General features: G+C 40.4%; 1 long non-coding RNA gene across 5 annotated transcripts; it reads left to right on the top strand.

Moving 5' to 3' along the window:
- The first annotated feature begins 951 nt into the window (after positions 1-951).
- Positions 952-19,494, top strand: LOC130153022 (uncharacterized). 5 transcript variants are annotated; one of them, XR_008823185.1, is made up of 4 exons: positions 952-8,832; positions 8,946-10,652; positions 11,139-12,250; positions 13,380-19,491. It is a non-coding gene; the product is annotated as an uncharacterized LOC130153022 (long non-coding RNA). The 5 variants fall into 5 exon arrangements; XR_008823184.1 differs by having other exon boundaries at positions 11,139-13,421; positions 13,995-19,490; XR_008823183.1 differs by having other exon boundaries at positions 10,500-10,652; positions 11,139-19,494.
- Positions 19,495-26,116: the final 6,622 nt, after the last annotated feature.

The following is a 26,116-nucleotide window of genomic DNA, read 5'->3' as shown; positions in this document are numbered from 1 at the left end:
ATAAATCAAAATTTTAGTCAGTGCAAACTCCAAGCCGTTTACTGGAGAAGGGGGCATGCTAACTTACTCCTCTTAAGAGTTCTAAGAATTTTCTTGGTCATATAAAATAAAATAAAGCCTGCTAACAGAGGGAACTGTTGTTGGTAAACTCTGCCCACCTCCAGCTCTCTTTTGCGGATTATCACACAATGTGTAACTGCAAGCATGTGAACTATCCCACTGACATTAACAGGACTCCTCATCTGCTCAAAATGATAATACACGTAAACTTTTTGCAGACTTGGGACGTGGGTTTTGGCTTGCTTCTTTTTAGTTTGTGGAAGGGCTGTTAGTCCTGACTCCCCAAATAAAAATTCCGTATTTCCATATTTTTAATGTTTACTTTGTTTAGAATGATGCATGCACAAGCAAATACTTTTCTTACCTTTCTCTTCTTTAAAGATAAACTGAAAAAGTGATTTCTGCTTTGGAATGCATCTTTGTATACAGCTATAATACTAGGTAGGGGAAACACGCTTTCTTGCATTTACTAATTATTAAGGAAGACAGAGCTTGTAGGAATTTATTCTTTTAAAGAGAATTAGTGCTAGGTGAAAAGAATGGTTACTTTCAAATCAGATAATGGAAGTTAGTTATTCTCTTTTCCTGATGCCCAAAGTTAATTATTGTTATATGGAGATCTGTGGGCTGGCATTCCCAAACAGAAGATGTGAGAGTCAAATCTGACTCCTTGTTGTACTCAGTCTTTTTGTTCTGCATCCCATAGGGGACCCATCCTGTGTTTATCTGCGTAGCTTTATGGAAAGCTGCGTATGCCAGATGTATGTTATCCATGACTACTTTCCCATGGCTCCCTTGGAAGTAATGCCTTTCAACAACACTTAGGCTGGCAGAAAAACATACTAAGGAGCTTGCTTCTTTTTCTGGATGACACTATCCCTTTAAAATAAACTTTATGAAAATGTACTCCATTCCTACATGTGAAATGCAGCTATGTTTTCCTGAAGGCAAAGGCTTTTGATGACATTTCAGAGCTACCATTAAGAGTTCAAGGGTAACAGTCATCCATGTAATGAGTTTCATCAGCTGAAGTATCACCGCCCATGCAGCTACCCTTCTGTATGGCAGCCAAGCATATGCTTCAAGTTATTTCAGAATTGGTATCTAGCTATTTATTATGACATTAAGGCAATATGAAAGTATTTCTTATCACTTTAGTTTTGTGTATAATGTGGTTTGGATTTTATGAGAACCGTATTCTTCCAGTATTGTTCCCAGTTTGCTGTTTTCCTTTTAGTTTGTGTAGGGTATTCTTAAAATCAGGAGCTGTGAGCTGAATACTTATTATTGTTTAAAGCAAAGTTTTCCTTTTTTTGTCCTTGCATTTAATGCTGAAAATGTCTTCATTATGGCAGCAAACTAGTTAAATATTTCATATTTTGGTAAGACTCATTTGCCTTGGAAGTCTCTTTCAATTGCTGTGTTTTGAGAATCTACCACTGATTGGAGGAGAAAGGGACAGAGAAAAAATTACAAATTCCCGATTTGTGTACTACTAGAAGCATAAGTGACAACCCAGGATTGACTATGGGATATTCTGCATCTTTACGTTGACCGTGTGCAACAGTCCTGTGGCCATGCAGACTTCACAGTTGTCATTTATACCATAGTTTGTGGCCACACAGATATTGTGGTTATAAATGGAGACAGATCGTGTGCAAGACACTCCACTCCAGTGACACGCAGCCTTTTAGTGGTAGAGCTTAAGGACAATTTGTAGCTGCCATAGCAGTATTAGTTTGTATCATCTGCATGCAAGGCAGAATATCCTATGTCCTTGAGCACTTCACCCAGTTAAGAATGGTTCTATTCACACGTGCTCGTTGTTGAAGACTAGGTTCAGATCACTGCCACCCAGCATCCACATTTGCAATGACTTAAAAACATATTCTTGACTCCAAAAATTAATTCAGAGATCTAAGTGAGACATCTGGGCTTTGTGCAAGATTAGGAACAGAGCCAAGTAGGTGTCTCTGGAGGACAGTTCAATGCTCAGTGAGTGGAGAGCTGCCAACATTAGTCATTAGGGAACATCACTCCAGGAGCAGGTCAGAGCTGCTGTCTCAGTGCATCTGATTTGTGGTTGTGCATAAAGTGTCTCGATCCACTTGGAGTAGTGATGCCCCGGCAGGGCTGGTACCTGCTTAAGAAGGACTAAAAAACAATGATACAGTGCCAGGAGCTGACTTTTGTGAAGTAGGCCAGTGGCTGCCCACCCCAAGAGGAGGGAGGCCAAGGACCTTCTTAGCCTGACAGAGTCCAGTTTACTGTGCCACTCCGTAAAAGAAGTCCTCACCATGAAGCTACAGCAAGGCTATGGAAGAGCCATTATCTGCTATCGTTGTAAAATCAGACTAGAGAGGGAGCCTGATCCCATCATCCAAGGACAAGCATCTCCCTTGTGTGCCTGACCTAAAGTATTAATTAGTCCTTACCTGTTCCTTCTAATTATGTCTTCCAAAAAGCAGACCAGCAAGGAGGGAAGATCTCAGTGTGAAGATTCTCACGTGAAATTCCCACAATAATGAGGAGTTCAGCTATGGTGTCTTGGTATACACCAGAATCATTGCTTGCTCCTTGCAGCATTACAGACTATTAGGTCTGCTGCTGAATGTCCCATGCAGATAAGAGTCACTGCCAGCCATCCAAACACTCCCCAGGAGCAGAGCTGGCCCTCCAGAGCTCTTTGGGCAGCAGGACTGAATCGTATGCTTAGACAATAGAGGAACGCGTTGGGTGGACTGGTTGCTCTTGAGAAGAGCTTGTGAGCATGCCTCCGCTTAAGCCTGTCCAGGTCTGTCCTAAATAGTAAAACAATATATACAGAGACACAGATGGTAAAGTACTGTTCCGTGTTGGTGCTCAGCACACCACAATACTGTTAATTAAGCTTTGTTAGTTTGATGTCCAGTTTTTCTGACATGGGTTTTGATCTAATCTTGCAGAATTCTAAAACTCTTGTCTTTTTTCTTTTTATGTGCAAGTACATTTTAAAAAGATTTTCATAATTTCTTTGTGTCCGGCTTCTCTAATAAGGTTGGACAGATTCTCACAGTTTCTGTTGCTAATATGATTCCTGGCAAATAGAGCAGAAGGTTCAGGAGAACAAAAGAAATGATCTAATTTTAGTAATGGTGCAGACTGAGTCTGTCATTTTTCTCTCTCTTTTATCCTCCTACCCTTTCTGAATGTCAGAACCTCTCCCAGCACTGCCTCTTTTCAGTTTGTATTGAATTCTTGTTCTTCATCAAGGACTGGGCATGATGAGTTTTTAGATACTCCTCTGAACAGAAGCTGGAGTATTTGTGAGGCTTATCAGTGAAATTTTGACTTGTCACAGGTAATCTGCTAAGAATGAATCACTTCCAGCAAAGCTGTTTTTGCAAATTAGAAAACCTTATATCTGAAATTTCATTTAATATGTATGTCATATTTCTAGTATCCATTTTGAATCTTAAATTGAAGTTTGAGTCTAATACAGTGTAAAGACAATAAAGGAATTTAGTTTCTGAAAGACAAAGAGGGTTGCATTTAGTGTAGTAGGTCTGATCAGCTTGCAGAGTGGTCAGACCTCTATCCCGTGATGTTCTTTAGCCTGTGCATAATTGAAATATGAGAATTTCTGTATAAGCCTTAACATAAAACATATTCTTTCAAAGGCAATGGAAATACTAGCATATTTTAGATTAAATATATACTTCCAAACTTCCCTAGGTTTGGATCTTGGGGGATTTTCTACTGAATAACAATTATGCTTGTCTTAGTCAACCTTTATTCTTATTCTTGTGCTCCTGTTTTGGATATGAGAAATAAACAGGCTGTATTTGCAATTTGGGGGATGGCAATGACAAACATCTGATGTGCAAAAAAGGACAAGAAAGCACAGAGTAAAGAATAACATGGTTGAAAGCGAGAATTGCTTGAGCAGTAAAAAAATGGAGAGGATGTCCTTTCTCAGATGTTAATTTTTTGAGTGTACAACAAAAACACTGGTATGGTTAGAAATAAATTGTAGTTCAACATTTAGAGGCATAATATATTACAAAATGAAAAATAAAGCCAGCCTGATGATTAACTTTGTTTCTGAACGTGGTTACTTAAATAACCATGTCAAACTTGATTAAAAATGTGCAATAATTTTTCAAAACAAGTCATTCCTTATCTCTGGCTCCAGTTTGTTTCATATCATGTCATCGATATAGAAGGAGGCAGACAAGCATTGCAATTAAATCTATAAAACCTACAACTATATCCACATTAAAATAACTTCCAGTTATTGCTGTAACAAACCACACTACTGGCCTAAAATTACATTTTATTACTTTTGTTTTTACATTTATTTTACATTTAATTACTACCCCTATTACTTTGGGATAACACTTGCTGGCAACACTTTAGAACGGCATTTTCATTTGCAAATGCTCCAAAAATAATTAGGCAGACCTCCTACCCCGACTTATGTGATGGACTTAAAAACTAGGCTGAAGAATTGAGATTGGAGAAGTATTGCTTCTCAGTTTTCTGTCTTCAGGACTTCTATTTACATTGCTTTTTCTGAAATCATTACGCCTGAAACCCAGGAACTTGAGGTTAACGAAGCCCTCTGCCAAACAGGCAAGGTTTGCAATGCATTCTCCCTTATCTCAACCAAGCAGCTCATCCTTTTACCAGGAAATGGAAGGGAAGGACCGTTCTCTCTCCATTCCTGTTTTCCATTCACAAAGAGGTTTGGATGATTCCACCCCGAGGCTCAGGTAACTACAGCACTCGTGCTCAGACAATGTCCCATACCAGGCTGTGAGGCTGGACACGGCGGGTGGAATAGTGGTGGGGAATGGCTGCACAGCGATCTGGCTGTCCCTCACCACAAAGGCCTCCATGCCCTTTGTGCCACGCAGAGTTGAGTTAACTGCCCTTTTTGTCCTCTCCCTCTCCTGCCACAGTAAGTACACAGACTGCCAGCCCACCCTCCCCAGTAGTACTCAGTCTTGCTTATCCCATACCTCTTTCTGCTCTGGTGCCTGGCCATTACTCCTACTACACCTACAGTCATGGAATAGCACGATACTTAAGTGAATGTTCATTAAATGCTTCGCATGCAGGGGCTGGGTGGAAGACTAGAAATGGGCAGGAGGATCTGGGGATTGCTGACAGTTTTCCCGCAGAGTACAAAAAAGGTCAGCTCTCCCAGGCCTCTCTGTTGGGTGCTCTGTAACATCTTCATAGTTCTTTCCTTTATCTGGCATGTGTTTGTCACAGCATGACTTTCTGTCTGGGCTAAGTCATTCGTGCCCCTTTCGGTACAGCAGAGCCTGAGGCACAGGCTCAACCACCATTCCAGCCAGCCCCTCCCATCGCTATCACATACAGCTTTTATCAGGGTGCTAATACTGTGGCTAACGATGTCTGTGTTCTTGAGGCACATTAAGAAATCTGGCATATAGCCCGCGGCTAGAGCTCAGATTCTGCAACAATAATGTTTACATTGGCAGGCCTTTGAACAGAAACTCACATTCACTCCAGCTGGCTGGTGTGATTCTAGCAATTAATTCAGCTTTTCCAGTGGCAAGAGTTTGTTGATACAGCTTGTTGCTCTTCCTGTCGCAAAACACATCAATAACATGGAAAAAAACTGCCTAGGCAAGTCACAGAGTCACAGAAGCGCCGAGGTTGGAAGGGACCGCTGGAGGCTGTCTAGTCCAAGCCCTGCTCAGAGCAGGGCCAACCAAGAGCTGGTTGCTCAGGGCTGTGTCCTGTCAGATTTTTAGTATCTCCAAGGTCAGAGACTGTACAACCTCTCTGGGCAACCTGTTCCAGTGTTTGACCTCCCTCCCAGTAAAAAGTTATGTTTAAATGGAATTTCTTGTATTTCAATGCATGTCCATTGCCTCTTGTCTTCTCACCGAGAAGAGTCTGGCTCTGTCTTCTTACCTCTTCACATCAGGTGTTTATATACATAGATAAGATTATTCTGAGCTTCTCCAGACTAAACAGACCCAGCTCCTTCAATCTCTCCTCATATGACACGTTCTCCAGTCCCTTAACCATCACTGTGGCCCTTTGTTCGACTCATTCCAGGATGTCTCTGTCTCTTTTGTACTACTGAGCCCAGGACTGGACCCAGCACTGCAGATGTGACCTCACTGGTGCTGAAGAGAGGAGAAGGATCACTTCCCTTGGCCTGCTGGAGATGCTTTTCCTAATGCAGCCCTGGAGGCTGTTGGCCTTCTTTGCTGCAAGGTCACCTTGCTGGCTCATGGTCAGATTGTTGTCCACCAGGATGCCCAAGGCCTTTCTTGCAAGTCTGCTTTCCAACTGGCTGACCTCAGCCTGTACTGGTACTTAGGGCTGTTCATCTCTGGGTGCAGGACTTCGCAATTCTCTTGGTTGAACTTGATGAGATTGCTGTTTGTTCTAAGTCTTTATAAAGAACCACATGGGATAGAGCTGGAGGGATGGAGATTCAAGTATCTGAAGTTCCCACAAAATCCACACATTGTTAGTTGTCTAATTTTTTAACTCATGGCCCTCACATTTATAAGACCATGTCTGAGCTCTGGAGGCTGTCAGAAATCTGAAACAAAGACAAAAGCAATGCATACAATGATTAGCTTTTTAAGTCTACACAGAAAAGAAGCGCTGCAGTTATTTAATTCTCTGGGTTGTAATTTGAGTCCTAAAATCATGTATTTATAGCTTTTCTGTTTTAATGACAGCAACTCTGCCCAAAAATACACGTGTGTAAATGTAATCGTCTTGGTTATGAATGAACAACTTATTTTCTGTATATTTATATAACTGAAATTCATGGTTTCCTCTGTGTACTATGTTTTTTCTGTAAGGTTGTTCTTTCCAACAACAAGGCCACACCACCTCTGCCCTCAGCTCACCTATAGTGAGGAAGTAGAGTGTCCATGTTGTTTCCCAAGTACACAAAGTACAGCAAAATGCTGGCTGTGAAATGTCACCAACTGGAATCACCACCAGATTACCAAATGTCCTGAATATGTCCAATTTTTTGTTTACCTTTATGATGTTGCCTGTTATTTTGGGCATAGAAAGGACCTAGAGCCTCATGGAGCAGTCTGACAGAGCTCCACGTTTCTTCCTTTGCTTTTGCTGTTCCCACTAGATGGTCACTGATTCACAACATGGATTTACACCCAACTGTGAAGATTTGTTACTTTGGGCCCTACCTTGAATCCAGACTTTCTGGTCTACAATGGATGGCTCAGACAGTGCATTAAGGCATTCAGAGCATAATCTTGGTTTCTGGGGAGCCAATAATGCATATGCCTTTGTGTTGGAGGCAGCCTGTATTTTCAACCCATTTGGAGGTCAGGAGTACCCAGGCCTGTTTTTTCATCCCCACTGAGAAATTTAAGCACATTCAAAACCTTCTAGCTACCTTTCTTTACCCCAAACTCACTGAGTAATTTTAAACAGATAAACATAGTTCACTTGTTTTTTAAATTTACTTCTTTGGTTTGAAATGTCTTTGGTTTCCTTCAGGTTTTATGATGCAAATTTATCAATAGCACTAAAACTTAGATTTTTCAAGAAGGCGTGCAGCCAAAATAACAACATTATAAAGTGGATGCCGCAAAGAAAGGAAGTAGAAATATTGCTAAAATTAATTTTTTATATTTACAATTAATCTGCTCACTCCTAACTTCACTGTTGGAACAGGTCAGGGTGTAGGGTCTTTTTGGCATGGTAGTATGAATCTCTTTGGGTTCCCAGAAATCTGGGCTGCAGGTATTAACCCCTCAGCTCCATTCCTTGCATGGCCAGACATAGCACCGTGCCTTGCCTGGGGCTGCCTTGCTGCCTGCACGCCCTGCAAGTACGGTGCCCCATACCTCCCTGCTTGGACGCTTCTATTCAGAGGGTGAAGAATGGCCTGGTGTTTAAATTACTGGATTGAGATGCCTCCAGACTAAAAAAGTGGAAAATTGTTTTTAAATGTGGTTTCATCTGACCTCCAGTAAATCTGCTAACTTCAGCTTTCCCCCTACAAATCAGGTACTGTTAGTTGGAGAGGAATTATAGAGGAATGAAGGCAGGTTAATTAACATTGATAAAATACAGCTGTGGGCTGGCTTCAAGGGTGGTGGGTTGGCTGATTTGGATAATAGCAGCTGTGGCTTATTATTGCTAAGTAGTTAAATAGCACTGAAGAGAAGGAACTCTGAGAGGAGTAAAGGAAGCAGAGAGCCCAAGAGAGCCCTGGAGGTGGGAGAGAAGGGGTGGCTGGGTGGGGGGAGGAGAAACAGCATGGACAGTAGATTCTGACAAATGGTAAAGCCTTGTTGCAGCCTGATAGCTTGCTTGTGCTGGGACAGTTAGGCTAAGTTTGTTGGATACCAGGTGGTAGGAAGGAAAACATAATTATTTAAAAAAAAAATATCCAAATCCTGCTTCATAGACAGAGCTCATCTTGTGTAAGTAGGTCAGAGTTGTTACAGAAAATGTAGTGGCAGTCATACTGATGATAGGCTCTGGTATGTTTAATAGGTCCTGTTAACATGTAAGACTTTTTTCCCTGTTTCAAAATTTACATTTTGAAGTCAGATGACTCATGACAATATGTTTTTTCCTTCAGTGTGTAACACACCGACCTGGCACCTTGGCAGCAGCACTGGGAAGCCATGGCGGTGAATCCAGGTCCCCAGGTCTCTCAAGGAAGCACCCATGAAAGGGTCCCTGGGATTAAGAAGGAAGTAGAGGTTTTAATGAAGCAGATTCCATTCTTCAGAGGGGTGAAGGAAGGTAAGGAAAGCTCCAGTTGCTTATGTGATTATTGCTAATTACTGTAACTGAACATCCTCATGACAGGAATATTTGGTGCCTGAGGTAAAGCTTGTGTCCATTACTTTTTTCAGCTGTCTTGTGGTGCCCTCTCGAGGTAGGAGAGCTGCCCGGTTCATTCGCTATTTTATGGCAGCAGGAACACAAACTGGAAACAGACCCTGGTGAAGAAGCTGCTGTTTGCTTTGAAAACAAATCAAATTTACTATGGCTTTTCTTGGTGTGCATTTTTAAATGGCAATCCAAAATCTCTTTGTCTCCAGCTTTTCCATGAGATCAAGTACTCCAAAGGACACAAAGCACAGGGGATCCTTCTTTGCAGTGCTCTGAAGCCACAGAGGCACGTTTGCCCAAAGTGTGAACCAAGGGATCATTGCTCTGTTTACATGAAGGAATGGAAAATGTTTCCCACAACATGCTCTTGTGTCCTTGAAGCTGAGCACAAAATGCATCAGGAAATGCTGATGTTTGGATGCTGAAGTGGATTAGGAAACCTTGCTGTATCAGGAAGGCTAACCTTTGTGCTCAGGTCAGATAGAGGGTCTTGTGCTTGTGGGGAGGGTCTGTGAGTGCGGTGCCTGTGCCTCCTGCTTGGAAGAAGCCAAATGCCTTGGATGTGATCACCACCTCACTGTGGAAGACTGCAGACTGTAGGTTTCCCTTTAAAAGGGACTTTAGATGTTTAGTCTTGAAATACCTCTTGCCAGGTGACAGCAGATCGTCATTCAAAAAATGCCTCATTTAAAATCCAACAAGGAGCAAGGATTGGTAATATGGTGGGTCCTCAAGAGTCAGTGAGTTAATCACTTCTGTTTAGGACTGGGGTAGGGTTGATGCTGACTATTTGGGGTGAGGACATCCTGCTCAAGAGATGAGCGTGCTATGGGTGTGTGCTGGTTTATTTGCAGTTTCCCTTACTGCTGCGTAGGATATATTTAACTGCAGCCTCCATGGTCACCTTCTCACAAGATCCTGCTGAGTCATCCAGGCTGTTTCTATCTGATCCCATTCAATGCTGGTATGGGGTTTTCAGAAGAATAGACACAGAAGGAAACTTCTGGTTTTATTTTGTTGAAGCCTGAGTCCTTTCAGACCCGGTGCCCCGACAGCAAGAGTCACCGAGAAGTCTGTTGCATCCATTTGACCAAAACCTCTGTTTCTTTTACAATATACTCCTCAAACTAAGCGAGCACAGAGTGCTTGATCTGGACTTGTTCTGAAGGCAAGCGGAGGCTGTGGCACCCTGCAGAGGTATTGCACCCAGAGCCTGTGCGCCCATGAGGCTCACCAACACAGTAGGCCGATGAATGCAACTCTACTTGGTTGTCTTAGCAAGTGGTATGACACCTTTTCTCCTCCTGATAGCTGATAGCACGGCAGCTGTGATTTTCTGAGGCATCTGAACCAGGAGGCACCTGGGGAGCAAGATTTTTTCAGTGAAGGGTTTTTTTTGCTCTGACTTTCCTCTGCTGCTATTATAGATGGCAGACTTTATGAACTACAGCCCCTCCTCCACCCTGTCTTTTATGGGCAGCTCAGTTTTGGATTTCAGAAGGCTCTTCATGTGTTGATTTTGTGCATGTAATGGGTAAATTTTTTTTAAAAAATAACATCTCTGCTTCTCATAGATAACTTTTGATGGGGGCAGTTGGAAAGTAAATGTAAACAAATGCAGAACAACATGCTGAATCTGAAGGCATAAATCCCTTCCACAGAGCTGCAAATTGAAGACTCAAAGCTCCTGTTGTGTTGAAAAGAGGGACTCTTGGGCCCAACAAGGGGTAAGATGTTAATAAAACCTTTGTTCACGGTTACAATAGGGAACAGCTAAGTGTAGTTTGGGGTTTCTGCCAAGTTAACCCTGACTTATTGCCATTGTCACAAGTACTGCTAAGAAACCCCTTAACATGTTATTAAAGATAAAGAATGAAAAACAGTTAATACTTTTCATTTTGAATGCTGTATTTAAAGGAAAAGCTTTCATTTTAAAAACAATCTTTATTCCCTTTCCCTGTTGCTAGACTAGGAGCTTTAAAGAGAATTCACATTTTATGTGGCATTAACTTTCTTTTTGTGGGGAAAAAAGTTAGCTTAAATGGTCCAAAACTGGCACTGCCTTTAATATTACTGGAGTCTTATTTTCTTTAAGATGAAAGTGCAGGTGTTCTGAGTCCCCCTGAACACATGCTAACATGGCTTATTTGATTGTTTCCTTCCCTGTGGTCTGTGGGGCTCTGCCCATCTGTGGTCTCTTGCTCTGTTGTTAGCTCCTTGGGGCAGGAACCGTACGCAGCACATTCAGATCCATGACCGGACAAAATCGCTATGATAATTGAGTAATAACAACAAAAAGTCATGGAAAGTAAGACAACATTCAATCAGTATTTCAACTTTCTATTTCTTCAGTGAAGAAAGTCAGCTTTTGTCTACAGTCCCGCCTTTCATTTGAGACTGTGCTGTTAGGGAATCTGAGTCTGCTCAATACATGGTCGTGGATGAGACCGCTCTCTGGATGAGCATGAAGTTGTAGGAGGTGTTGGTTTAGGTGCATCTCCGTGAGAAGCAGATACTTGTGATGACAAGTACTATATCTTGATAACTAGGGAAGAAATGAAGGAGAGAGGAGGCAGGTATATCTGGGTACTTTCTGGTCCGGTCAAGGTGTCGAGAGCATTGGGGCCACAGAGGTCCAGTAGTGTCATGTTTAAAAGCAGGCTGGTGGAATACGCTGGGGTGATAATCACATTTCTTCCAGCCCTCATACCCTCCTCTGCTCCCCTTTGTGCCACCCACTCATCTAAGGAAAGGTGGCATCTTTATTCTGGTAGAATTAACTAATCAAAATATGCTGTTGGTGACTTCAATTATGAATGTTTCCTCCCATTCTTAAAATGTTTCCACTTGTTTTCTTGGCAGGACCTTGAGGATCTCTCCTGAGAGGTCCTTTCACATAGATACGCACAGAATGAATAGTTTATTTCCAGCTCCCGCTGACTTTCATTAATAATTTGATGTAAAAACCTAAGTTGGACTTCTGCTGTGTTGGATAACTTGGGAGTACCAGCTTCTAATATTCCAGCCACAGAACAAAACACTTTTTAGTTTTAGAGGTCCAAGTGGCCTTTCTGGCTTCCACTCACCCACAACCTTTCTTGGAAATTTCCAGTACCTTACCATTCCCTGCTTTAACTACCTGGCTGCTTCAGGCATCCCAAAAAATGAGAGAGGCTCTATGGCTTCCAGCTGGCAGACCTTCTCTTGTGAATGACAGCTGTTTCCTTAAACAAGAAGATTTGGTGGGACATAAGACCATGTTTTTTACTGTTTCTTGTTTAATTGCCCAGGTCTATGTCAGAAAATACGGTGGTCACTCCTGAAGGTGAGCAGCTTGTTTTACAGGGTGCGTTCATCTGCCCAGTCTCACTGAAGACAAATGGAATTGCCTATCTGAGTAATGTCACACATGTCCCTAAATGATTGCAAGAGACTGAAAGGAATTGGAAGTAGAAATAATAGCACTACTTCATCTCTCACAGAGCAGCGCCAACAAAATAATGAAGCCATGTGAATAAAGAACCAACCTAACAATCAAGCTCTAACCATTTTTTGAAAATTAGCACTTCTTCCAAAACAGTAATGGCTGCTGGGAAAATGGTACAAAATATTAACTGTCAGGTTAAGCACACCTTAATCAACATGTGCCAAGTCCCACTGATGTGTCCTCAAACCTGTTACTTAAGTACTTGTTAAGGCCAATTAAATAAACAAAATTTTAAAGCCTAATAGCATAAACCACATAAATAACATAAGAGCCATAATGGTTGAATGGGTGGGTGTTTGGCCCTTCTTGATTTAAGACAGTGAAGTGAAAAATGTTGGAGCCCTTGAAGGTGATTTTGAAGACGAGGAAGTGACTGTGCTACACAAACAGCAATCAGAGACAATTAAGAGAACTGGGACAAGTGCCTCATTCTCTCTGCAGACTGCATGGGAAATTGCGCTTTACATTTCAGTCATGTTGCATTTCAAATAAGGCCCCCAGCTATGTCATTTTTCAAGTCCAACTCAAATCAAAAGATATTGCTTAAAATCTTTCTATTACTCCAGAGTGAAAGGAATGATTGTCTATGCTGATGAGCCTGGAAGATTGTCTTGAAAAGAATTTGACAGTTTTGTTTTGCAGTCCCATTATAATGTTATTACTGCCCCTGAAGAAGACTGACAGAGCCTGAACAACAGCTTAAGTATGAGGGTAGTTTAGGATGGCACTCTGCTGCAGATTTCATGTTGTTTCTCTGCACAGTAGAGAAACTGTGCACTATACTATGCATATGTTTTCATTTAAAGCTTAATCTGATGAAGAATCTCAGAGAGCCTCTATAGTAATAAAAGAACAGAAAATACAAGCAAGCTAAAAAAATCCCAAACCCCATCAAAATGGAAAGAATCAAAACAGGAAAATTTGGAAATAATTATCCATGTCTAATTATAACCCTATCCCTATACAGAATGCACAGCCCCTGGGTGATACTTCTTTCAAGAACTTTCTGGTAAGTATGGAAATGTTTCAGTATGCGATTCAGAAATTTCCTGACATGCTGAAGGGGTCTCAATTTTGTGGCCGCCTTCGCAAAGACAGGAATACAATGAGCTTTCAGAGCTCTTGTAGCTGTTTTGGTTTGGCATAATATGCCTAGAAACAAGCACCTTAGTTTTTAAATTTGCTTGAATACTGATTTAAGTAACTAAGTTTCCCCTGGTGCAAATGCTTATCTACATGTCATTTGTGTAATACAGTAACTTTTGCTGGTGTTCATCCTCTTGGTTATAGATAAAAAGTAATGGGGAAGTTAAGATGAAGAAAACAAATTAAGTCCCTTACTGGAATATCAGTGCTTTTTTATGCATAAGCAAGACAGTTTACTTCAAAAAAAAAAAAAAAAAAAAAAAATCCCAAGCACAAACCAGAGGGGTGGGATGAGGTGTTGAGAGCAGGGACAAGTGCTAGAGGTGCTGCCAGGTTGTGCCATGCTCAGCTGGATGCCTGTGGCTGTGTTTCCTCTGAACCCTGAGGAAGCCCAGCGCCACTCGCTGCCCAGCCTTCACCTCCGGCTGCCTGCCAGGGAGAGAGCGGCGGCTCAGCATCGGAGTGCTGAGCGACACGGAGACCGGGGGCTCCAGCTGCCTGCCCGCGAGGTGCCCAGCGACCCTTCCCTCAGCCAGCCCTGACTGCTCTGCTCACTGCTCTGAAAACCGGGAAGATGGAGGGGCTGTGCTGCATACATAGAAGTGATGCAAGACGCAAGCTTTGCCTGGCAGCAGTTTTCCCAAGGAAGTATCAATTTCATCTTCCTGTCGTCTTTGCATAAGGCACTGTTTTTTCTTTTAAAGAGGCTTGTTTGGTGGTTTTTTAATGAAAAAGGCTCTAAATGTAAATGTTCAATTATAATGCTAATTAATAGAAAGTTAGTATAAGATCTCTGCCCAGATATAATCAGTTCTGCATAAACCGGGTCATTTGAGAAAACAAGAGTCTAAATCAATTATTTCTAGATTAAACTTTTATGTTTTGCTATATAACAATTGACAGATAAATTACAGTTACAATAACGACCTTGTACTTGCTGTCTTCAACCCAGTACACAAGCTACCCAGATCTCTGGGGAAAAAAAAAAGGCAATGCTTGTTGATTTGTGAGAGCAAATATGCCCACTGAAATGAAGAGGAATTTGTAATGGAAATGGGCAGCTTCTGAGCCACGGACTGTAGAAGTTATTTATAAATGTGATGACCTGAACAAGAAGCCTTTCCTAGTGTGGTGTCAGAAAGCAAGTTCGGTGAGGTCATTCACATATGGAACAACACAAGAGAGAAAAATGCTGCAAGACTACACTCACTGCTCTCAGAACCTTAACCCAGTACCCAGAATTGTGACGGACAACGTCTCCAGCAGAAATCTTAAAATTTCAGTGGGACTTCCTTGGCGCATGGCACTACTCTACTAATGATTGCAAAGCTGGGTCCTAACCTGCTTGTTTTAAAACAGTTCTAGCAAATTTACATTTGGGGGCAAATTCTTGTCACGAGAAGCCCAATGGGAGCTTTGTGACTTCGTTTCTGTATTATACAACAGTTAAATTTTCCTTATGTTTTCTTGTACCTCAAATATGTAACTCCTAACTGGAAGGAACATATTTATGTACAGAAAAATGATGTATATAAACCCACAATGTTTATTATTTTGTGTTCACTAGTAACTCTATGGCTCTGCATTAATATCACTCTGTTGTTTTCTGAAAGAGCCAAAAGGCCAATGGGAGTGAAATACCAACCTGAGAAAGCAGTCTAGCAAGGAAAGCAATGCTGTCACTGCAGAGGGACTTCTAGCAGAAGCAGTGACACTTGCAGTTACTGAGACTGTCAGTCCAAATCCGTGTTGCTTTTGTACCCCGGATAAAGATCAGGCCAACTTAAGAGCTGGCGACATGCCACGCAGACAGATGGACAGATTGGGGAGCAACACATAGACTGTGCAGGAGCATCAAGTGTGGATTCTGAAGGCAGCATTCCCAACTGGAAGGTTCCAAAGAGCTGGCCAGCCTGAGTTTTAAAAACAGTTTCTGGTTTAGGAAATGCCACAATTTTGTTCTAGAAGACCTGACATACTGAACAAATCAGTAGGAAGGGGTATTGTAATGTTGGTAAAGTTGGCTTGAGCTGCGCAGAAAGGAGAAATTGAATAAGGGATGTTCCCTCTGAGCCCCAGAAAGAGTGAAGATGAGAACTGGTGAAAGAGTTTCCCCGTGTTTCTCTGCAGCAGGGCAAAACAGTCATACACTGCTAAGCAGCGCAGCAGAGGAATTGCCAAAGCTGCTTGTTAGAGATGGGGAGGAGAAATCTCACCTTGGATTCGGAAGCTGGAATGAATCACAAACTCACACTTCAGCCTTCCTCTTCAGAGAGAATCAGCATCAGGGTAGGGACACTACGGGACGACTCCTTTCCTGGGACAAGGGTAGCATTTACTAGACAGGATAAAATTGGACTTTTACTATTAAGCTGGAAAACTGAAACCCAAAGGTGGAAATCTGATGCCAGTGCATTTTGTTTTTGAAGAAAATAGTTTAGAAGAATCTATGTGAATTTAAATATTTATCTTCAAGCAGTTTATTTCCTAGCACACCAAACTTTAAATGGTTAAATTAAATGATTCAACTCTTAAGTAAAAACGGGGCTGCTATATAGGAATTTGAATGATTGGTCCTCGTGTGCATCAGCATCCCTTTGATACCCTTACAATATATCACCCCTTCCATTTGCAAAATGGACAGGGTTTTCCTGGGCGGATACTCTATCCAGACTGTAATATATTCTGTCTTCTAATAATCAGTCCAAACTGCATTTCAAATGCCACTTCTACTCCATTTTCTGTAATTCATTCATTACTTCTTTCAGATTCCTGGGTTGCGCCATGTATTTTGCCGGTGTTGACGCCTATTGGGCAGTCAGGTCTAGAGTCATTCCGGGCTGCTCTTGTTTGTGTTACTCTTGTTGTGAACTCAGTTTATATTTAACCTGGGAATATGAGTCATAAAAGGCCAACACACACACAAAAAGAGGAGACAATATCCAGTGCAGTCAATATCATGTCCAGTCACAAACTGGGTTAGAAAGGGACAGGATGAGTGAAGGGACCGATAAAGGGCACAAGTTTCTAGTTTTTTGAACTGCTTTAGATTTGCTAAATCAGAAAACTATTACAAATTGAGAGCACCGGTTTATTGCTGGGCTCATCTCTTTGGGTGCACTGCGATGATAACAGAAGTCACACCAACAGACACCCCCATTGTTGCTCTTTGCAGAAGAAAGGAGTATATTATTTATCTGAAACTTTTGTTCTCATGCATGCATGTGACTAATGTTGTGGGATCTGAGTGGGGCTGCACATGTGGCAATTACAAAATAACATACTGGGAGTGTATTTTGATGTCAAAGAAAAACTTTAAAGCAGCACCTTTAATGGATACTAGTATATTACATAACTTTTTAAAGTTCATGGAAGAAGAAACACCTTTCCATTAATGCACTTGCCTAAGACCTTTGTTCTTCTATCAGAGACAACCAGTTCCCATTAATTTGGCATTGAGATGGGCATGCAGCTGCACTTTTTGGGCTTCTACAGATTACATTTACAAGCTTAGTAATAATTTTATGCCTACAGTACATGAAATAAAAGAAATACATTAAGGGAACATGAAGGGTATGAGTATGCCAGCAGAACAATTGAATTGTTTATACTTTAGGGTGAAATCCTAATCTGAGGACTTCTAATGGGATGTATATCAAAACCAGCTGATCCATGAAGGCTTCTAGTGCCATCTCAGGACAAGACTTTGGAACACTACTCCATTTTCCACAGCCACTGTACTTCCCACATGAAGGTAATACCCACAAAGGCTAGATGGTGGTTGTGTTATATTCAGGAGGGCTCTGATTTGCACCATCAGAGGCCCAAGACCACAACTGTCAGTGTAGACATTATCTCACTGTTGGCCCTATCTTGGCTTGCAAAGGTCAAGCACAGAACGTTGTGCACCACCAGCGGAGCAAATAAAACCATTACCATGACCCCAGCTCTAACTCAGTGATGTTACAAAGGGGTGATTCTGGATTTAAATCTGCATCGGCATTTTTAAGGTCACCGATTCTCTCTAAAGAAACAAAACAACACACAGACTTGTGTGCACACAAACACACACACATACAATAATTAAAAGAATTAACAGGGGACTTAAGTTTGTGTTGCAAACCAAGGTTCTTGTTAAGTGGAAATTTGCCATATGCTCTCCAACACTAGACACAAAGAAGAGCCATTTTACTAACTTAAACCTCCTACAGTTTTGCTGTAGGATTGGAATGCCCATTGCTGTCGATTGGCTTGTTTCATTTAGAGCACTAATGTTTATTTGGAGACTGTATATCAAGGTGACTCGGAATAAGTTGTTTTGGGAAACTTTTTCTCTCAGGCTGCTGAGCCCATAGTTTGAAGAGAAAGTAACAAATAATAAAATGCAGAGGTGCCAGTGGGCTTATTGTTACAAATACTTGGAGGTTTCTATGTCTTCCTTCTTTTTTTTTTTTTTTCTTTAACAGTCCAATTATGTACCACATAGCAGCAACTGGGCTAACAACAGCCATATGATGGAATAGCTTGTAATCCGGTTGTGGGTCTAGCTCCATGAGACAGACTCCAAGTAGATGAGTTTTAAATCTCCTTAGAATTAAGAAGGGTTTGGCAACCAAATTAATTGTTTTGGAAAAATCCTGCTTTATGGATCATGAAGAGGATAAAAAGGGAAAAAACATGTCATCTGTAGTGGTTAGTCAGATGTTCTTTTAGAGTTACAACGATTTCCTCTCTAATTCTTCTTGTTGACATTCCCGTTAAAAGAATAATGAGTACTAGATTCGTTGCCTTAGTGCTACTCATCCCTGTGTACATTACGAAATCTTTGCATTAAGCTACCCAAATGGATTGAATGATACTGTAAGGCAGACATTACAAACAATTGCACTCAACTGTAAGCATGCATAAAAGCAAAGTATAAACTGATATGCTAAGATACAAGTGATATTAATCGCTGGTAACCTGTATAGTAGTTTGTTTCAAAGAAGTGGTGGGGTCCAGACAACCGAGAGCATGCATCAATCTGGTTTAGCAAGACTGAATTATTTTAGCCTTTGGATTTTTAATATTTATGTAGTTCCCCTTTTACCAGTGAGGTTGTGATGCTTTGGAAAAATATGTTATATGTATTATTAATGCCATGTTTAAATAATGGGAGACAATTAAACAATCACTGGGTACTAGTTTCCCAGGTGTATTTCTGGTTTATGTATTTTGCAGATATATAATGTATTCTCACAAAGGCTACGTTACTTAATTACCCAATGCTTTTAAAGTATTTTGGTAAAAATAGGTGTGCAAAAAAAAGGTATTATTATTTCACAGGTGGCATAAAAGCAGCTTCATTAAGGAGGCTGGTACTGATAGTCCTTTCATACAGAAAGCCAGGAGATGGTTCTTCACATGGTACATTAAACAGTGAAATATGCCAATTTTGACTTGATTTCTATGCTGCTAAACTACCCCACATTCATTTGCTTCAGCTTTAAGCCCTTCCATTCTAGTATTCTCTAGCCCCAGTTACAGAATTGCAGCTTGCTTTTCACCTATCTTCTAACAGTTTAACATAGATGTCTGGGTCCAGTCCATTGTTCCAATTGTATATAGTTTAAAAAGCTCTGCAGTATTTTACTCTTTCCATTATATCTTGGCTTCCCTGAGCGCTCTGCTCACTGCATTTTGCTTGTACTGGCTCTGTTTTCTAAACCCATTTATGGCTTTTTTTCTGTACACACTTGTTCATTGGGGAGCTTAAATTGACTTCTCTCTATTCTGTTTCCTTAACTAAAACCGCACCATTAAGGTTGATTGAAGTCTTTTGAAAACACTTCATAAAAAATGAAAGGCCATAAGAAATTAGGCTACCAGTGTTTGCAAATACCTGTTTTCAGCCAAATTGATGGGAAGGAATAAGAACTGAAATTTAAAAATGCTACTGATATATATTTGTTTGCTCCCTATTTTAATAAGACTAGAAAAAGCATATGTAAAACATGTCTAGGAATAAAATACTGCGACATTAACAAAATATGCCATGCAGTAGCTTTTTGCTGCAGAAAGCCTTTTCCCCAGAAAACATCAAGCACAGCTCTGAAGAGAGAAAATGACAGAATGAACAGAAGTATCTGGATCAGTTATTTTCATGATTTTGTTTTTTAAAAAATATTTTTTTATTCTCAAATGTCTCTCTTCAACGAATACTGAAAACTACTTCTTTTTAAGAGTAACACTTGAACTATGGAATAACATATTTATCAGGAATAGGAGAAGTTCTTAATAAATTGCTTTACAAAGGAAAGATGCTTTACAAATGGGAGAAAAAGAAAGGTTAATTAAATCAGTGAAACTTTGAGTGTCCTTTCAGCACAAAAACATCTGTGCAGTGGTTGAGGATATTAAGTATGTTTTACATTATGTACATGTATACTTAATAAACAAAGCAGCCTCATTTCACAAATCACCCGACAGGAACAAGGGAAGTCATCTGAACAGCATGCTGAATTGTCAGGGAAACTTCTATGGACATATGGAAATGCATCTGCTTTAAAAAGAGAAATATCAAGAGGGATTTGCACAAAGTTAAAAGCAAAGCAAGTGCTTTAGAATCAAAAGTGATTACATTGAAAATGGCAGCTTCCTTGTCAGAGCAGCTGAGACAGCTCCTCACCGAACAAAATACTAATTGTTCCAGCTGTTTCCAGGCACTCCTAATACTGCTGCTTATTAAAAAATATATACTTAAGAAATGTGGAAAGCTCTATAAAACCAAAATAAAATAGTTTTTCTTCTTTTTAGATGATTTTTCAGACAACCAAACATATTGTATTTACAAGATATGGCTTTTTCTCTTTTCAGAAATACAGATATCTATTCTGACAGTCATCTCACTAAGTGGAGACATCTTAAATGCAGGAGACTTCCACTGTAAGACTTCTGTTACAGAACAGTTGCAAAAAATCTGCATACTGTGAATTTTACAGTTTTAACAGACTTTTTCCAACAACAAAAAATCTTAATATGGAAAAACCCCAACCCTACCTAACCCCAAGATCAAACTCACGTTTGAATTCGAGATCAAACCTGTAAATGAAAGCTGTTCCCAGACTTTGCCTTCAATAATGTGATCCATTTAAGATTTTGTTCCTTTTTATTTTAGAAAAGCCATAGAATAAGCCTGTCAGACCTCAACTGCGGTAGTATTTGATGGTGTACGTGGTGAACACAAATTGTAGCATACTGTATCACTTCCTTTAAGAATTCTCCCGTTAATGGAGGAAAAGAGCAGCGAGATCAACAAGAAAAGTAGCTAAGTACAAGGAGGTCATGCAGCAGCGATGAGTTCTGTAGCAGAGGTACAAGGAAACCCTGTCAGTTTCCATCCCATTAAACGAGCTATGAGCTATGTGTTGGACTCACTGGGATTACCAGCAAACCCCTTCCAAGCTGTGTGCTAGCTCTTGCTCACATCCTCTATCAATTATTCAGCTCCTTTTATGCAAATAACCTTTCAAAGAAGCAATGGAGATCCATAATGGGAAGAAGAGTAACATCCATTTAGAGGAATTAAATGGTAGATGGAAAGTGTGACACTTTGCAGGCAAAAGCTATTGAAATGGTGTGGTACTAGTACTTTTAAAATGTCTGCATGCATGCACAGACGGGGAGATTCAAAGTTTTGTTTGCTTTTTTTTTGATGATCAACTTTATACAAAATTAAATAAGAAGGCAATAGACAAAGACTCCTGCATTCACAGTTCAGCCCAGGGGACAGTTGCAGAAGTGAGGCCTGTGTAGCAGATCTGTGTTCTTCAGGCTCTAAGCTTTCGTTTTGTATTTTACAGGGGATGTATGCAACAAGCCTGGATACAAATGGTGTTTATGCTAAACAGAGGCCTCACTGTTCTTTAGAGTCAGGAGTTACAAAGAAACTAAGGGCCACTCCTGCATCCTTTTATCAGGCAAAACATCCCATTGATCTCAATGCATGTATGGGATCAAAACTACTCTGCTGCAGTACCACGACAGGTCACTGGGCCAAATTCAAAAATGGTGTATGCAGAGGCAACTCCATTCCTGTCAGTGGAAGTAAGCCTGCTGAGTGAGAGTCAGTGAAGACACTCCAGGAAGGCTTCTCCCCACAGAAGAGTTGGGTAAGTACATGCAGACAATCCTGGGTGCATCCAGGCAAAGAACTGATCATGTCTCTGTTGTGAGCCTTTAAATCCTTGTCTGGGATTTTACTTGAAGGTTTATCCCTTTTCTTGTTAGTAAACTCATTATAGTCTTCCTGCTGAACTGTCTGTGGGCTGTTTGACCACTTATGTCTGGGTTTGCACCAGCAACTTTGGGCGTGGCGATACCCCACTAATGCCTCTCCTCTGCCAAGGCTGTGGTGGAGCTGCCTGTCATGAAAGGAAACAGATCAGCGTGGGTAAGAAGACGCGCACCATCCTGTGCACTCCAACATCAATTAGAGAACCTCATAATAACCTTGAATTTCATATCAGAAAGCCAGTGTTTAATAAGGCAGAAGCATAGAAACAGGACCACAACCTCACGGCTTCTGCCTCTGTCCTGCTGCAGCTCCTTCACTACACTTTGCTTGTGTGACTCTGTGTGCAAGCACACGAACAATCAAAAGTAAACAAAATGTTATTAAAGCATAGAATCCTGGAATCATTTTGGCTGGAAAAGACTTTTAAGATCATTGAATCAACCATTATCCTAGCGCTGTCGAGTCCACGACTAAACCATGTCCCTTTCTTTCAGTCTTTCAGCTTAATTTTGGGAGACAACACCTAAATGCTAGGAAACTTCCCATGTTTGAATCTGTATTTCCTGGAACTCACATACGCTCCAGTTTTGCAACTATGTCTTCTAGACATGAAGACATCTCTTCTAATAGCTTTGTAATGTGAGTGCCCTGTATATTTATGGTGCTTCTGCATTTAACTATCTTTAAGTATACTGTTATTTGCAAAGGAAGTTTTTTGCTAAATCAGGAGAGACTGAAAGTGTGTTTAAATGGAGGGCAGCTAGCCCCCCAAACAGAAATACATTTCTATTATAAACTTCTACACTGAAAAACGCCCTGGCAATAGGCAAAGGTGGAATTTAAAACCCTTGAAAGAGTATTATGCACAAGCATAGGTAAGTCCAGAAAATTAAAAAGAAGCAAAGCTATAGGGGGTGCACACGTATTTCTGATTTCAGGTTCACCACATTGTGCTTTCACAGCCTACAGAAATTAAAGCTGTTTACCTGTAACAGGCTGGCACAACAACGCTTTGCATCTCAGATGGAGGTAGCATGCCACAGAAACACCAAGACCTTTAGGAAACTGGCTGCTATAGGGCACAGAGTATTTCTCCTCAGGATTATATAAGGGGCTTTCTGTAGTGCTCAAAATTACATGGAGAGCACAAGAGCAAAACGCTGCAGTGAGCAATCTCTGCAGAGGACTATCTGAGCTCACTCTCATCTCTTTCCTCTCTCCTTATTCCCAGTTAGGGCCAATTGTTAAGTCTTGCCTTAAATTTCTGTTGTTACCTGGGAGGGGGGCTGGGACTGACCTTGTATAGAGATGAATAACACAAGGCCATGATACCACATGAGCAGTTCCGCTCTTCTTTTTCCTCCACACAGTACTTTTACAACCGGTTCGCTCATAAGGGTCTATCTTCTGTTTTGTGTTGTTCCTCTGCTTACGTCAGTTACACATGTGCTTTTCTCTCCTTCAGGCTCACCTTAGAGGTATAAACTGTTTTCCCTGACACTACTATGTCCTTGTTCAGGTCCCTCTATCGCTCCTGAATGAACAAACCTGACTGCTAGCAGGGGACAGCCAGGCAGCGACCTTTAGATACAATGTGATCCAACTCATCTGTACAAAAACGACACCAGTCACACTCAGACTCATTTCCCAAAGACGTCAGGGCTCCAAGTTAATCAGAAACAAAAAGAATCTGACACAAAGGCAGTGCTGCTCTCACAGACCCTGCTCAGCTCTGCAAGTGGTCTTTCCTTGCCTTGAAATTTCAAGAATGGGATCTAAAATTGTGATTTATTCTGGTGCCAATCTGCCATAACCCGGCTGAAGCAAGGGGAGAGTCCCTGTTACCCAATGCACTCTTAGCATGTCTTAGTAGCCCTGATGTAGAAAATCAGCAGTACAACAAAGACATCTCGTGGCTGTCCTGCAAACCGCAAGTGAAACAAAGAGAACTTACCAGACAGAAAGGGGATCTGGCCACGACATGAACGTCTGTGGTGTGGTAACAATCTTTGCACTTGCTACCTGCCGTCTACTTGTAAGTATAATTAATACTAACCCCTCTTTCAAATCGCCTAGGAGAAACAAAAAATAGTATGTATGAGTAGAAGAATATCTTAACTGTAAAAATAAAATCATGTCATTCATAGACATTTACTGATGGCTTCCAAATTAAACACAGAAACTCAAATTATTAAATTAAAAAGCCCTCAATAATTCTAGTAGTAATTTAATTTGACCTGATAAATTTTTCATAGCATTTAATTCATGTATCAAGCCTGCGAGTAAGATCTTATATTAGAGATAGTACTCTAAAGTCTTCTAAGAACTTTAATTTCAAAGTAATATGCTAAATAATCAACATTTACTTTTAAAATACTTAAAGAGTTTTATTATAAAGCAGCAGATAGATAATATGTTTATATAGTTTTTAATATTGGTGTATTTTTTTAAACCATATATAATCTTATACAGTATACCCCAAGGCCTATATTTTTTAAAAAAATATGAAAAGTGAAATGTATTTTTTTAAAACTAGACAGAATAATAAAGTCAATAATTACATTCAGATGTAGTTTCATTGGTATTCCTCGCATCAGTTCATACACACATGTATGTGAGAAAGGCTCTATAGATACAGTAAGCACATTATAGCAAAGCAGCAATTTTTGTGATTATCTAAACTGTATTTTTGAACAGCAAAATAAAATCTTGCACAGAAAATTTACCAGCATAAAACCTTGATCTGATACATACTAGTGTTCTTCTTCCTTCCTCACCTTTGGATGAGAATTTATTATACCATAAACCATGACATTTTTCCAGCTGAGTAAAAATGAAGAGTAATTAAGTCAGATCATGAAGGTCTTGGAAAAAAGACCAACCCACTCTGTAGTAAAGGTGGAGAGAGCAGACTCTGCCCTCCAGTTTCCCAGTGCAAATCTGAAGAAATCATACTGAATTCAGGCTTATTGTCAACTAAATTCTGAGATTGTATTGCTGATTTATCCAGTGAAAACGAAAAAAATCAAAGGGATCTCGTTTGAGTGCTACAGGATCCAGATGCTCTGCATGTGCATAAATGGTTGCTCCGCTGAATTAAATAAGTCCGTTACATAACTGATATTTCATATTCATTATACATTCACAGTCAGCATATTAAAATGAAAGTATAAGTGGCCAAAATCTTCCTTTGGTAACACCGCTTAAATCTGCGGAGCAATCCTCAGGAAGATTTCTTCCCCCAGGATTTCTCTCATTTTCACAGTTCTTTTGACTTTTATGGTTGATTTAGTGTGGGGAACCTAGAAACAATTCCGCATCAAATGACAGAGACTTTGTTTTAAAAGCTATGCATTTAATTTATAGAAGTAATAACAATACATATTTAATACATTAATAACATGATATTCAGTCCTATCATGCACTCTCATGACAATAACTTTATTATGTACCCTTCACAGATGAAATCACCACTTTGCTTAATTAACTCAGAGATCTACTGCTAATACAGAGAAGCCAAGATTTTACCATGTACTTCAGGACATCCGTCTACAAGCATTTTTAGAACTTTTTTTGTTTTATGAAGAAGAGATTATTTACAAAGAAGATGAAATACTGAATTCCCGTAGGATCAGATTTGTAAACATACCTCAGTATTGCTCTGTTAACCCCATGAGACCTAAATACCGTACTAGTTTTAATCCTACTGAAAATCACCTATCATATTCCCCATACGAACAGGTGATTCACAAATGACAAGCAGAGGAATATGCCATTAATGGTTCATAAACATCCTGTTGCATCTTTTAACTCTGATCTAACTTGTTGCTTTCCCTGGATAAGGAAAAAGCTGTTAGCCCCGTTCCAATTGTAACATGAAAACACTATCGACCTTATACTAGGGAGCATGCATCCCAGAATGTGACCTGAAAGAACCTGTAAGATAATAATGTATTATCTTATTATCACTCTCATCTACAAGCAGCTGATGGGTGGAGTGACCACCTACTGCTTTGTGCCATCAAAGGATGAAGAGGCAACACTCTTAAAACATGGGTATTTCCTTTTGAGTCCAAATTACCTTTTTTTAATCAACTATTTTGGTAGAATTTGCCTTCTATCAAAATACGATTTATAACTAGTATTTAAAGCTGAACAAGATGAAGCCTGGAACATCTCAATATTCAGAAAGGCAAACAAATGTGATGTTCTGTTTTAAGCAGGGAACTGTAGTGGAGACTCCAGTGGTAAAGGAAAGTTGTTCTGCACGTTAAACAAGTATC

The sequence above is a fragment of the Falco biarmicus genome, chromosome 7 (genome assembly GCF_023638135.1).
Source record: "Falco biarmicus isolate bFalBia1 chromosome 7, bFalBia1.pri, whole genome shotgun sequence".
NCBI classification, from domain to species: Eukaryota; Metazoa; Chordata; class Aves; order Falconiformes; family Falconidae; genus Falco; species Falco biarmicus.
This window is presented reverse-complemented; position numbering and strand designations above follow the sequence as displayed.